Source organism: Malania oleifera, chromosome 9, assembly GCF_029873635.1.
Source record: "Malania oleifera isolate guangnan ecotype guangnan chromosome 9, ASM2987363v1, whole genome shotgun sequence".
NCBI lineage: Eukaryota > Viridiplantae > Streptophyta > Magnoliopsida > Santalales > Ximeniaceae > Malania > Malania oleifera.
Window position 1 is genome coordinate 3,199,889 of NC_080425.1, and position 15,862 is coordinate 3,215,750.

General features: G+C 35.7%; 1 pseudogene; it reads right to left on the minus strand.

Annotated features, from left to right (window-relative positions):
• Positions 1-675: 675 nt before the first annotated feature.
• LOC131164437 (chitinase 1-like) lies at positions 676-12,671 on the minus strand (annotated as a pseudogene).
• Between the last annotated feature and the right edge of the window lie 3,191 nt (positions 12,672-15,862).

Genomic DNA, 15,862 nt, shown 5'->3' on the forward strand with positions numbered 1-15,862 from the left:
ACGTTATGAGATGATGAGAGCATTTAATATAAATAATTATGAAACTGATGCTTCCTGTGAGTTATGTATATATTCAACGTATGCCTTTTCCAAATTTTCAAATCCTCAGCCAAGTGTACATAATATTTTCAATGATTTCGGCACGGCAATAAATGCTTTAAGCTTACCGGACCAAAAACATATAAATGAATGTCCGTTCTAAATGAACTAAGTCTACATTGCCTCATTTATTATGATTCCTAAGTTTCACTCATCCTTTCAAAAATATTTTAACATTAAACTAAGCCTAACTTCTTCTTCTTTTTTTGAAAAAATTTTAACGCAATTTCGGCAGCATGCCGTCTGTAAAGTGGATGTTTTCCCATAAAACCTGCACCTTATAGGTTCAAATAGATCATTTATAAGAAGTCGAAGGCACACGAGAACCTATATCTACTACCAGCATGCAATACACTTCAACTGCATCTACCATGCAGAAGGTATTCTAGACTAGCATGAAATCATGTAGCATATTCACGACAGTAATCCATGTAACCATATCTTAAATTCATAATTAAAATAAAAATTGTTACCTCAAGTCATCCGATAATATGCTCATTGAAAAGCTTTTAAATGACTTAAACATATCTTGAAAAATCGATATGAGACCCAAATAGACATGAATCTGCTTTGCCACTATCGTACTATATACAAAATAACATGCCTCCAAATCATCTGGGTATTGAAGTAGATAATGAATTGAGACACAGATGTTCTATTATCATATGCGTAAAACTGAAAATTAACATAGTCTATGAGGTTCCCATAACTCTTCCACAGAGCCAATTAATGTTTTTGAACTTCATTATCATCAAATGGAGCCATAGAAGCAAAAGAGATTACCCCATTCTCCTTAAGGGTCGCTATAAGCTGCCCTATGCACTGAGCAAAAGTTTTAGGATCGGCTTTAAAATGCTACTTTGACATTCGAATGTTTACCCTTGATGGAAGAAACATGGGAGGAGCTGAGATCATCTAAATCCCAGAAGATGCTTAAGTTTCCATTTGTTGGACGAGGAGAAGATAAGGCAGTGTAATCAATGGCGAATGAGAGAATGAAGTGGAATTGGACTTGTGGGTTAATGGGTACGTCTGAAAATGTGACATGTTTGAACTCAGCTCCTATGTATTCAAGACACCGGAGGTGTTGGGTGCTGTCTGGGTTGATGAAGAGGGAAAGGTATACAATAAAAAAAAAAAAAAAAAACTCACTAATTGATCAAGATTTTATATAGCAAATGGCAATTTAGAATTATAATAAATTGTTAATATTTTCCTAAGAATTCATATACCAAGATTTTTATTAAAAAAAAAAACAATGAAAAAACATCTTATTATGTAAACATTAAAATTTCAATTTTTTTCAAAAGGTTAATTAGAGCATTAGTGTCATAATCTTTTTTATTAAGGTTTTTCACTTCCATAAGTCCTATATTTATATGATGTTATAATAATATCTCATATTAATGTTTGTATTTTATAATTTTTAAACAAGGTGTTAATTTTTATAAATAACTCTGAATATTCACCCTTTAATATTGGTAAACTAAATTTTGACAATATATTATTAACTCATCTTGAAAATATATCTAAAGTTTATTGAAATTATAAAAATATTTTACACATTATTTTTTACATAAAATTACATGCAATACATATGACCTTCCAACTAGCATTGAACTACTTCTTAAAGAATAAAAGAAAATTTTGATAGTCCTTAAAGTGATAAATATGTAATGTTAAGTTTACCCTTATATTAAATAGAAATTTCACGTCTTAAAACCTACATTTTAACTCCATTGAGACCCTTCCTCTCCCGATCTATTCGGCTCATAACTCTTCGAATTTTAGTCCAACCATCTTCTATGGAACCCAAACCATTCACAATGGTGAATTAGCATTTATGTTGCCTATTAATGCAATACACATCAACTGCATCCGCCATACAAGAGGCATTCTAGACTAGCATGATTTAACATGAAACTCAATTTGTGATCATAATACCTTATAATTAATCAGAGGAGCCACCCGCATCATCTGGTCTAGATTGGCGCATCCTTTCCTCTAACCGCGCTTGCCTATCCATCATGGCTTGCATCTGGGCTCGAAAGCTGGAGACCTCCAATCTCAATTCCGCGTTCTCCATAGCGATCATTTGCATCTGTCGAGCCATCTCCTACTTATCATACTCAGCCTCTCAACGCTATCTTTCCATCTCTGCACGAGCCACCACACCCATGGATGATGATGTTGTTGGGGCGATGTAACCACTTCCAAGACCTTTCACCCAGCCCCCCGCTCGTTGCCCAAGCACTTGGGAAGTGATCTCGAAATTTGTTATGTGCTAACTCCCCTCTGAAACAGGTGCATCCCTCAGCTCGACCATCTATGCCTAATTTCAATCATGAAAATGATAAAAAGGAATAAGTAAGACTACAACTTTGATGTTTTGAATAAAGTAATAAACTAAATATTTTGCTTCACTTACATGTCTATCCTACGCACCCTCGCACCACTCCCCCGTTCGCCGTTGGTGTGTTCTCTGATATAGATCCGGCAGCGGCTCCTCTGCGCCAGTCTTGGGATCACGCTACATTATCATATAAGACATCATTAGTATTATGTCATGTAATGGTCAGATAATTTTATATATAGTAATTACCCGGCGATGATTTACAAATAGCCTCGATTCACCACAATGCATCGTAGGGAATTTGCTGCGGTTCGCAGCATTTGTTTCACATATGGCCTACAAGGAAGATGTAATGATGACATATTACCGACATCATTGTGAAAAATTAGTGATTATAACAGAAAAACATCACCTGATAGCGCAGGTCGCGGAAATGGCGACACACCACGTCCTAATCTTCTTGGGATATCTTATCGTATGGCCACGCTTCTGCTTCATCTCCCATCACTCGAAAATGTGAGCGCATTTTTGAGCGATAGCTCTTAAATTTATTATACAATTGGATGTCGACCGCCCTCCTCACATGGTCATCCTAGAGGATGTCCATATCAAACTCCTCCTGCATATATAGGTAATACAATTACAATGTTAGACAGTTGTTAATTGACTAGTATATTAAAAGTAAAAAAATATTTAAATTAAAAACAACTTTATAGGGTTTGGGAACTTACCAAAATACGCATGTAAAGAACCATGCGTTGCTCCCTCGTCCTCGCGGTGCACCAATCGTTCAGCAGGGCGGTGTGTCCTAGAGGAATGTTAATCCGAATCCGCTGTGTTGGCCTAATAAGGCTTACAATTCTTATTTTGATGATAATAAATCAATGATGTGTTTAATATGGTTCAAGTGAAAGTTTTTCAGGAGAAAGACAAAGTTTAAGGCAAAGCTTAAAGGAAGAGACAAAGCTCAAAAACATAAGGAAGCCTATGGATTACAAAGAGATCTTAAAGAGCATAAGAATTAAAGATATACTAGTGAAAGCTCAAAGAAAAGATTGAAAGCACAAAGATGATGGAAGAACAAGATTGAAGAACAAAGGATCATTTTTTTTAGATGTTCTAAATGTAAGTACTTCGAGTTAATTTCAGATATAAATTGGTTTGAAGCTTTTAGAAATTTAGAAATATTTTTTTTATATACTCTAAAGAATATTTTTATAAATCAATGAAAAGAAAGGATTTTTGAAAAAGAAAATATTTTGAAATAATGAAGGGTCAGGCGACTGTCATGATATGGCAGGCGACTGCCAAATTAAGTAAAGGTTTTTCTAAAAGTCAGTAGCAAGATAGGCGACTGCCTAAACCTGTCAGGCGCCTGCGTGAACATGACAGGTGACTACCTTGGTTCTAGCAGGCGACTGCCAGTATTCTGTGTTGAGAGTTTGTTTTGTGACAGGCGACTATCAAGTCGTGGCAGGCGACTGACATTCGAACGTTAGGTTAAAAACTCTTAACGAGAAGATTTTTTAAACAAGGTTTTTGGACATAATTATTTTAAAATACTTGGAAACTATTTTAAGGAAACTTTGGGAGTAAGGAATTGCTTCTAAACATCTATACATAGCCCCAATCTTCAAAGGTTTGAGATACCAAGCAATCTTCAGGCATTCAAAGTTCTCAAAGGCTCTCAAAATCTCTTGTGTTCAAACTACTGATTTGCTACTGATTTATACTTAGAAGCAAAGCTTTCAAAGTCAGAATCTTTCATCTTTTGAAAGTTATTTGGTGATTCATACTAAGTATTGAGCTTCAAATTCTTTTATATTTGAATTACTTTGAAGTATTGTTGTGCTGAATGTTGTATTAACCTACTTTTCTGTGAGAGTGTTTTATTGTACAAAAAATTTCTATATCTTGATTCTTGCAGATTGACGATTCCAAGGATTGTTTGGATCGTTGGCTAAGCAAAGAGATATTGCTTAGAGAGGTTGGCTCTAGCCTATGTAAGGAGTGACCGGACGAGGGGATATCATTTGGAGAAGGCGGGCTCTAGCCTAAACCAAGGAGTGTTGTAATCAGTATTGTTCCACCCATCAACGGAACTGAACTAGTGAATCCTTTGGTAGTTTTCCAAAGGCGATGATGTAGGCTGGGTGTAAGCCGAACCTCGTAAAAATCCCCGTCTCACTCTCTCTTTTGCTTATTCTTTATTTTCAAGCATATTTAAATTGTGTGGATGGTTTAATTGATAATCATATATACTACGTAATATAGAAATCAAGTAAACTTGAAGTCTAATTTTGATTTGGGTTGCGGAAACCAAAAGGGAGTACATTGGTTATACCATATATTGTGGAAACCATACAGGAGTATGTTACTTGGTTAACAACCCAAGGATAAATTAACTGAGAGTTTAGTTGAGTTCTGAATATTGAGAAGAGTGTGAATGTGTTATTGAAAAACATATTGAAGAAGCAAATCTATATCAGCAAAGTATAAATTATAATTCAACAACAAGGCTTACAATTTCATATCCAGGGCTGACAACAAAAGATATATTGTGATTGAATGGTACAAAGCTTGAGATTGATTGGATAGTGTTTGTATTCCAAAAAGTGCTAAAACTTGAATTTTACATCAATCTTATTGTGCTGAAGTGAATTTATATTTGGCAATCAAATTGAGTGTATTGGTTTGGAAATTGTGCTTAACTGTTTGATTGTTTCTACTTTCAAAGTGTGGTTGAAGATTGAATGTTTGATTGTGTTATTGATTGGATAAAAGAACTAAGCTCTTGATTGATTAAAGAATTAAACAAACAAGCCAAGAATTGGTTAAAAGAAATAAAAGAAGTTTAAGGTAACTTAGAAGGAATTAAAAGAAATTTTTAGAATTCAATTCACCTCCCCTCTTGGGAAGCTATTCCTAATTTCACGCTGTTTAGTCCTATCCAGGTGCTTCTTCAGTGACATGTTCTTTGCTACACCACGGCCTGACTTGACCGTGGACGTAGATGCCGAAAGTAGAGTTAACTTAAGAACAACATTATAATCATACACGTGAATAACTATCATCAACAGTTGACATGTAAATAAATTAATCATATCCATACCAACACTACTCATGACGGTCGGCAACTCACCCCGCGTATCAGTCGCATAAGTGGTATCCACGTCTGGCCGAGGTTCCAATGGTTTAGACAATGGTACCGCCGCATCAAGACCGACGAGGTCTGCCGGTCTGGAGGATGTCGGATCATCCTCATGCTATGTACTCGTGTGCCTGAAAGGATTTCTCCAACGTCGACCTCCTGGTGCCATATCTGCAAATTAATAGACAAGTAAATATAAGAAGTACGAATATTAGATGGATGCAGCTTACATCTATTTTAAAGTTATTTACACATGTCAGATACATAGTGACAAAAATAACATGCTTACCCCCCTATACGTCCTCAATATCGGTATCACCCTCACTTTCTAACTCAGAATACTCACTTTCTTTGGCCAGGTGTAAGGGACAGAAGAGATCATTTGGTCGGGTGGGAGGTACAGTGTAAAGACCTGAAAATTTAAAAGGATTAAAATAATTAGAAAAAAAAATAAATAAAATAACAGATAAATAAATAAAAGGAATGGCGTAGGAAAAATAATAATAATAATAATAATAATAATAATAATTAAAGAAATTAAATTAAATTAAGATAAATTAAATAATTAAATAACTAGTTGTTAAATTAAATATTATTGTATTGGATTTAAAAAATAATAGTAATTAAAATAAGATTATATATATATATATATATATAAGTAAGTTAATATATATATATATATATATAAGTTAAAGTAATATATATATATATATATGTAAAGTTAAGTTACTGGAAGAGGATAAGAAGAAAGAAGAAAGAAGAAGAAGAAAAACAACACGCAACCCCCCCCCTCTGGAAAATTTTAGCTCCGTTCGTCTCTCTCCTTCTCTCTCAATTTTTCGGTGAGTTTGCGACGGATCAGGAAACGAAAGGTGTTGTTGGAATCCTGGTTCTGCTGCCAACATTTCTATTGGAGCAGATTTTTCATGGGAACGACTTAGGCACTACTATTGGGGAAAGGTAATTTTTTCCCATTTTCTCAATTTCGCTATTAATATGCCGTTAAATCGACGAACGGACACCACCACGGGGTCCTAGTCGTCGTCGTCGTCATTTTGACGTAGGTAATTTTCCAATTGGGGTTTTCTAGGCTTTACTCCAAAGCGAGAGTGAGATTTGGAAAATTTGGTAATTTGGCTAAATTTAAGGGTATTATTATTTATTTAGTAATTATGACCCTAGAAAATATTTAAATAATATTTTATTCAGGAATAATTTATTGGAACTAGGAATTTAATTTCAAGGTCTGGGTGAGCGACACAGGTATTTTTTCGAAGTCCATGTTGGCATAGTTCAAGAAACCAAGTAAGGGGAAAAATATATATTAAATCATAAGTTTTATGAATTAAATGAAAAATAAATTGTGTTATATGTACATGTAATTTTTTAGTATGGGTAAAATGCCAGTCATTTTAATTATATATTTTTTTCAAGTTTATGACTATTTATTAGACATGTATATGTGAAAATGAACTGATGAAAGTGGAAACATATTTTCAGAGTATTTATGTATGAAATAAAAGGTATTTTTAGTATATAAACATTAAAAGTTGGTTGGCTTATTTTACAGGCAGTGTATGAGTTTTATTACTAAATTGTGTGGCATGAGTAAAATAGAAGTTTGTGTGGAATTATGTTATATATACGAGATGTAAGATATACAGAAAATGAACTGAGTATGAAAGTGATATATGAAATATGCTGCATGTGAGTGTTAATGCAATCATAGAACCAACCACAGCTGAAAAGATGCCGACCACGGCTGAAAGGATGCCGAAGCTAACCAACCACGGCTGAAAAGATGCCAACCATGGTTGAAAGGATGCTGAAACTAACCAATTACGACTGAAAAGATGCAGACCACGGCTGAAAGGATGCCGAAGCTAATCAACCACGGCTGAAAGGATGTCGAAGCTAATCAACCACGGCTGAAAGGATGCCGAAGCTAACCAACCACAGCTGAAAAGATGCCGAGTATTTATGAATTAAAATAAAAATAAGCATGAAATGAAAATGAAAATGGAATGTGAAATGTGAACGATGTAAAATGGAAAGAACCACGTAAAGTGAAACGCTACGAAATGTCAAGCTGAGAACATGAACAGATGAGAATTACATAATAATGACCGACAAGAATGATGTATTATGATATTAGAAGTATGTATGTATGTAAAACATGTTACGATTGGGCGAGACATACCTTTCGCCTGAGGGCTTTCTGAGTAAGGCGAGTGCACTAGTAGCTACAGATGTGGCAGTAGCCGCATAACGTACTAGGGCAGAGGGAACCTACTTGTATGGGCGGGTAGATTTCCCTATCCTTAGGACCTTCGCTGATAAACTTTTGTATGAACTGTGTGAGTACGAGATCAATTTCACACTTGAGGGCTTACTGAGTAAGGTGAATGCCCTAGTATGCTTAAATTGTGACCTTCGGGTTGCTAAATGTATCAAAGCATAGGGGTGCTACTTGTATGGGCGGGTAATCATCCCTATCCTTAGGAAATCTCGTGGGTTAAACATTTGCATGTGTTTGAATAGGATCATAGAATGATTTCATAGATTGTGTTAACGATTTTTAAATGTTAAATATTATATTTATTATAAACTCATGTTGGCCACACACTGCTTTAATATATTGTTTCTTCCTTTACTGAGATGTGTCTCACTTGAATATGAATTCATTTTTTTTTAGGATTTCCTCGAGATCGAGCTTTGAGAGCTCGAGGTTTTTATAGCATTATTGGGAAATAGAAAAAGAAAATGGTATATTTCTATGTTAATTTTGGGGAATGTAAATATTTATATTTTATGCCTTTATGTTTTAAGGCTATTAAGTAAGGAATGATTGTCAAAATAGTGAATTGTGTTGGTAGTTATGTAGATTTATGGAAATGCAGGTGATGAATGATTTAATTTGGATTATAGTTAGAATTAATAAACTCTGATATTATGTTCTATAGAGATTATGATTATGTTTTCCGCTGCGTATGTTATGGATTATGATTTATCAGGATATGATCAGGTATAACGCACCGGGCCAGGGTTTAAGGGTTCAGCGCGTTTCATGCGGTGGGTCAAAGGAAGAAGGTGGGTTGGGTCTTGGTAATTTGGTGTCTAAAAATATTTCCCTATTGGCTAAATGGTAAAGGAGGTTTCCCTTGGAGGCGAATTTTCCTTGGCACATAGTAATAAAAAGTGAATATGGCTATATCTCGTCTTCTATTTGCTGATGACCCTATTTTTTCGTTAAGGATTATAAGGAGCTTTTATTTTAATTTTTATGTGCTTACCATTTTACAGATTTTTGGGTGTGTGTATAAGTTAAAATTTAAGTAAGGGAAGAGTTGGTTAGTTGGTATTAATTTGAGGGCGGATAGATCTTTGGAGTTAGCTTCTTTAGTGGGGTGTGCTACTTCAGATTGGCCCTTGACGTATTTATAAATTCCTTTGGTTGGTAACCTATGTTGGTGGGTTGCTACTTCTTTAGGGAAAATAATGAGAGGCTTCCTTTGGTGTGGGATGGGGTTGAAGAAGGATCATTTGGTTAGATGGGAGGTGGTGTGTGGATCTAAAAATGAGATAGGGGTTGGTCTGGGGAATTTGGTGTCTAAAAACACTGCCTCGTTGAGTATTATGAAGGTTTCCTATAAAGGAGAATTCTCTTTGGCATTAAGTAATTAAAAGTAAATTTGGCTTACCAAATAATGGGTGGGTACTAACATGAGATTAGGATCTTCTTTTAAGAGTCCTCAGAGATGTATATGTTATTTTTTTCCTCAATTCATTTCTAATACCAAATTTTGGGTAGGCAATGGGCTTCACACTAGTTTTTGACAAGACCCTCGATTGGGATATTCCATTTTTTTGTGTCTTTCCCTCGTTTGTATCATCTTTATTTGTTACATAATGAGTTTGTTTCTTCTTTTTCAATTTCTAATAGGCAATTTTTTTTCTTGAGAAGTGGATAAGCTTGCATCTTTATTGAGGTTATTGGATGGTTACTATCCTTTAAATAGGGAGGATCTAAGGAAGTGGAAGTTGGAATCTATCAGAATACCGTTTAACCTAAAAGCCTAAGGATCAATTGGAACTACTTATAGAAAAGTACTTTTCCAGAAAAAGTACTTATATCAAAGTAGTTTGGAATTACATTTTTTAAGAAAATTCTTATTTTCCTTAAAAAAAAAAAGTAGTTTGGAAAAGTAATTTTTGAATTAAGTACTTATTTAAGTGTGAACCAAACACTACTTAAAGTTGTTAGGTGGTGACCAATAATGTAATCAGGTCTTAACACTCCCTTCACGTGCAGCTTGGCAGCACATGTAGAGAGATAAATGATAAACTACACCCATTATAGGGAATAAGATAATTTTTAACAATAAACACAGGCAAGAAGACTAGAACCTAGGATCTTCTCGCAATCAGGATCTGATACCATGTTAGGATGCCACTTTACCTAAAAGTTTAAGCTGTTAGGTTGAAGGCCAACAATGTATATTAGGCCTTAACAAAGTCTTCAGGAGATTTTTCTTGTAAATCTTTCTTTGAGTTCTTAATTCCAGGAAAACTTGTATTTTTCTCTTTATTGTAGTATTAGGAAGGTCAAAGTTCCCTATAAAATTAAGGCTTTTATTTGATTGCTTGTTCTTAATAGAGTTAACACTAACAGTAGTTGCACAGTACGAAGCCTTCTAAGGCTTTATCCCCGGATGTGTGTGTTATTTGCTTGATATGTTTTTGCATTATTCATTTTTCTGGGTCTATAACAGCAACCATGGCCCCCTCATCCTTCAAGTAGATGAGCAAAACCAACAATACATCATAAATCTTGACATTGAATGAGTTGAATCCCCGACTAAAGGATAATAACTACAAAATTTATGCTTGAAAGTAAAAAGATAAAGGGAAAGAAGAACCTAGGCTTGCGGTTGAGAGCAGGGGGGGACTGAAAGAGATCTAGAGGATCACCAGAGCAGGATGAGAGGGGAAGAGGAGGAGCTGGAGCGGACTTGTGGCCGATCGATGGCAGGGGGAGACTGGGAGAGACGATCGTCAGAGCAGGAGAGGAAGAGGAGGAGCTGGCATGGTGGCTTGCGGCAGAGAGCAGCAGGAGATCGACTAGGATCTCTATTCGCGGGAGCAAGCGGAGGAGAAGGGGAAGAAGCCAGGAGAAGGAGGGAAAATAACCCATGGATAGCAATAAGGGTTTTTGAGCATTAGTGACGGTTTCAAAACCATCACTACTACTCTCCGTTTATTTTTTTTATAAATAACAAAGCATTAGTGACAGACCAAATTCGTCACAAATATAGAAATTCGTCACTAATAAAACACCAATGGTGACGAATTTATAAATTCGTCACTAATATTGTCGACATTAGTGACGGTTTCAAAATCGTCACTACCACTCTCCGTTTATTTTTTTTTATAAATAACACAACATTAGTGACGGTCCAAATTCGTCACTAACATAGAAATTCATCACAAATAAGACACCAATGGTGACGAATATATAAATTTTTCACTAATATTCTGAACTTAAATTTTTTTATATTTTTTTAAAAAAGGAAGTATTAGTGACGAATTTAAAAATTCGTCACTATTAGTCTCTTATTCGTGACGACTATACAACATTGTCACTAATATTTTGAAATGAAATTTTTTTAATTTGTTTAAAAAAAAAGGAATTATTAGTGACGGTTTTCAAATCCGTCACTAATAAGGGACAAATAGTGACGAATTCATAAATTCGCCACTAATATTCTGAACCTAATATTTTTAATTTTTTAAAAACAGGTAGTATTAGTGACGGTTGTCAACCAGCACTAATAATGAACAATAGTGACGAATCTTCAAATTCGTCATTAATAGTCTAAACTTAAATTTTTTTAGTAGTGACAGATTGGGAAATCTGTCACTAATACTCTTTACTTAATTTTTTATATATTTTTTAAAATAAAAACACTAGTAGTGACGGTTTCAAAATCGTCACCGTCACTAATGCCCTTTACTTGATTTTTTTAATATTTTTTTAAATAAAAATACTAGTAATGACGGTTTCAAAACCGTCACTAATATGATTTTATTAGTGACGGATCTCCCAATCCATCACTAACACCCTTTACTTAATTTTTTTTATATTTTCTTAAATAAAAACACTAATAGTGACGGTTTCAAAACCATCACTAATATGATCTTATTAGTGACGGATCTCCCAATCTATCACTAATACCCTTTACTTAATTTTTTTTATATTTTTTTTAAATAAAAACACTAGTAGTGACGGCTTCAAAACTGTCACTAATATGCCATTATTAGTGATGGATATCCCAATCCGTCACTAATACCATTAACTAAATTTTTTTAATATATTCATAACTATTAGTAGTGACGGTTTGTTAATCGTCACTAATAAGTGACTTTTAGTGACGAATTTAATTCATTACTAATACCATAAAATCGTCGCTAATATTTTCCCGGAAAAATTTTTGTGCGAAAATTATTTGCCGCGCAGTTTTTAGTGACAAAATGTATTAGTGACGGTTCTAAACTGTCACTAATAGTTTTAATTTAATGACGACTACTAAAATTGTCACTAATGCTTACACTATTAGTGACGGTTGTCAAAAACCATGACTAATACAACACTATTAGTAACAGTTTTAAAACCGCCTAATACTTTCATCACTAAAAACCTATTTTTTTTGTAGTGACTACTGGTATGTCAGCTTGTCTCAAATTTTCTTTTGGCAAATCTTTTATGTATGTGACATACCCCTAGCAACCACCTTATAGCAGCCTTCTCACCTGAATAGCCGACACTAGCTGTGGTGAAGCACGTACGCGTGATCCTACAAATTTGTATTTCTGCTCGCCCAGGGGTCTGAAAATAACTTCTTTCTGATGGCAATTTATACTGGCATGATGAGTAGCCAACCAGTCCATACCCAATATTACAGCAAACGCCTGCATATGTAGAACCACCACATCAGCTGATAATACCCTCTCCTGAATACTTACTGGAAAATTCCGAAGTATCCTCCTGCATCTCACCACAGACCCCATTGGCGTACCCACAGACAACTCTATATCTAATGGTTGTGTCTCTATTCCAGCTATTTTCACATATATCACTGATATAAAGGAATGGGTGGCTCCTGTATCAAACAAAACAATAATTTTATATGGTAAAGCAATAATTATACCTGTGACCATGTCTCCAGCCGTCTTAGCGTCTCCCAGCGTCAATGCATAGACTCTCTCCGGTGCAGTATTTCTCTGCTGACCTCCGCAAGGCGCCTGATATCCACCTCAAAACAGCCTGGGATCTGGTGCCTAATTCGATGGCATCTGACACGATCAAGCCATATGACCCGACCTCCCACAACGATAACAAACATTCTCTTCCAGTCGGCACTCACCAGGATGTCTCCATCCGCATCTAGGACAAATAGCAGGAAGGTGTCTGCCCTGAAATCACCCGTGCTCTATTACCTACCTCTGGCCTTCGTCAGATCTACCTCCTCTCCAAGGACCTCGACTGGGACCCGCCTGAAAACTCTAGGGCATAGTCCTCTTCCTTTGACTCTGTGACTCCGTCTCTCTAGATAGACTCTCCTCTGCTATAGTAGCCCTGTCAACCAACTCTGCAAAATCCTGGATCCTCAATACCGCCACCTTCTTGTAAATGTCTCGCCTTAGGTTCCTCTTGAACATTCTGGCCTTTTTCACTTCATCGGGGACAATATATGGGCAGAAATGCGGGAGTTCAATAACTTTTGTTGCATACTGCTGGATAGTCAATGGTCCCTAGGACAGGCTCAGAAACTTCTGTACTCAAGCGTCTCTAATTGAGGCAGGGTAATATCTATAGAAGAACACGTACCTGAAACGGGCCCAAGTCATCGGCATTGGAGTCGTCCTCTACTTCTCCAACAGTCTAGTGGCTGACCACTATCTCTCGGTCTCCCCCGCCAGCCTATACGTAGCATATAAAACTCTCTACTCGTCGATGCAATGAAGTACTGTCAAAATCTTCTCTATCTCCTAGACCCAGTTCTCAACAACTACAGGGTCAGTCGCTCCAGAAAAAGCTGGCAGATTCATCTTCATAAATTTCTCTATGGAACATCCCTGAGCTGAAGATGGACCTCCTGGCTCTCTAGATGTCCGTGCAATCTCAGTTATAACTTGCTGAGCCACACTACGTAGCACAGCATCTAAATCCCTACCTGCTACGCCAGAAGGACCAGCACCATCATCCCCACTAACGTGAGCACTATTGCCTCCTGGGTCCATCCTACAAACACATAGAACACCGTTTCAGAATTCTATTTTCCTACAGACCCAACTTATTCAACTAAAACTCTAAATTCTCTATTTACCATCCCTTTTGATACTAATCCCAAAATCCAATCCTACAACCCAAACACATAACTCGTTGATAGTTCACTATGGTTTTCCTGAAATCGTCACCCTAGGAAAAACATAGAAACAATCACGAAATCTCGTATCCAGATCACAGAACAAAACCTCAAATCTTTTCCTATATTCTGGTATTGTTTTCCACAGCACTCTAGAGTCTACAGAACCTAGCAACCTAGGCTCTGATACCAAATTGTAACGGCCTAAAACTTCTCACCATTTATTTTTATATAATAACAAATTACTCCGATATCTGTATGTATTGGGCACCCCTATGCAATGGAAAACATAAATCATGTAACCACATATACATATACATATATACAATACAATACCAGAATTCAGTATTTGCAACCATAGCTACATAATACATCTCTCTCCAGTGTCAACCACCCCAAAAATATAAAACCCTGCACAAAAACTTACCCTATAACTAGGGTAACCAAGTGATCTCTATCTGCGAGCCTGATCTGCACGCCTAGTTGGCTCATCTGAAAAATGTTAAAGTAATGAGATGAGTCGACGCTCAGTAAGTGGAAATTTGTTATTACTAGTGTGTGGCGACCGAGTCATAAAACTATAACAATAATATATATAAAACTGCATGATCTGGAAAATATGTAAAACACATGTATAGTAGTTTAAAACATTTATATCATCTAAATTTTCTATCATTCATACTGCTATATCATACTATATACAACAAAAGTTGTAAAATTGTATACATATAAATAACTATGCTCTTTCCCTGAAACTCTGTATGTCATGACTTGACTCCTCATGACAAGGTTGTGCGGCCCGTAGGCGGGACTTAATCTGGTTGGCCCTTCAGATAAGTCAATATACTCTACACTACCTCAGCCTGGCCAAATTGCATACTCTCCTAGGCACGGGACTAGCTGCTACCTTGTCAAACCTGCCCCCTCAACCCAGCAAACTAGGGAGCTACATACTCTCTGAGCATAGTTGACGATACCCACACACTATATGAGATATGTGGTTGCACTCTATCTGTATTTAGTAACGATCTGTGCTCTGTATTCTTTAACTGTATCTGTCTATAATCTTTCCTCAGGGATCTGATACTATATATATACATATATACTCTTTTACTGTTTTCATCATGTTTCCAAAATTACCATAACGCTATCTTTCTGTACTGTAAATACTGTAATCTCTGTATACTGTATCTGTAGCATCTTGATGCTATCTTTGTATATCTGTCTGTATACTTTGTCTATATACTCTGTCTGTATACTCTGTATGTTATGGTAATAGGAAACATGACATACTTTAAACACTGTATATACTGTTCTGTATAAAGTTGTAATAGATACTGATCTGAGTAAAAGTGCAATACACTATTCTGGATAAATATGTGTGATATACTGATATGTATAAAACTATAACATACTAATCTGAGTAAAACTGTAATATACTGCTCTGGATAAATATCTGTAATATACTATCTATATCTGTGTAATCAGTATAGTATAACATACTGTAAAAACTATAGAAGTTCTTCATCACATAAATATCTACTTAAGCCACACAAACATTTAAAACTCATACTGTGTAAACTGGGTAATAAACTGGTATATACATGTGTAAAATCTCTGATAACATTATAAAAATTCCTAACATAGCATATTTCCCTTACCTTAGCTCTGAAAAGTCTCTACTAAATTATGGCCCTATACTCGCAGGGTTCTCCATTCAATACCCTGAAAACCACATCCCCCAGAACAAAACATCAGTATTTCTTCATGTATAGTATTTCTTATAACTGAGGGAAATACAAATACCGAATAAAATGTCTTACCCTGAGATTG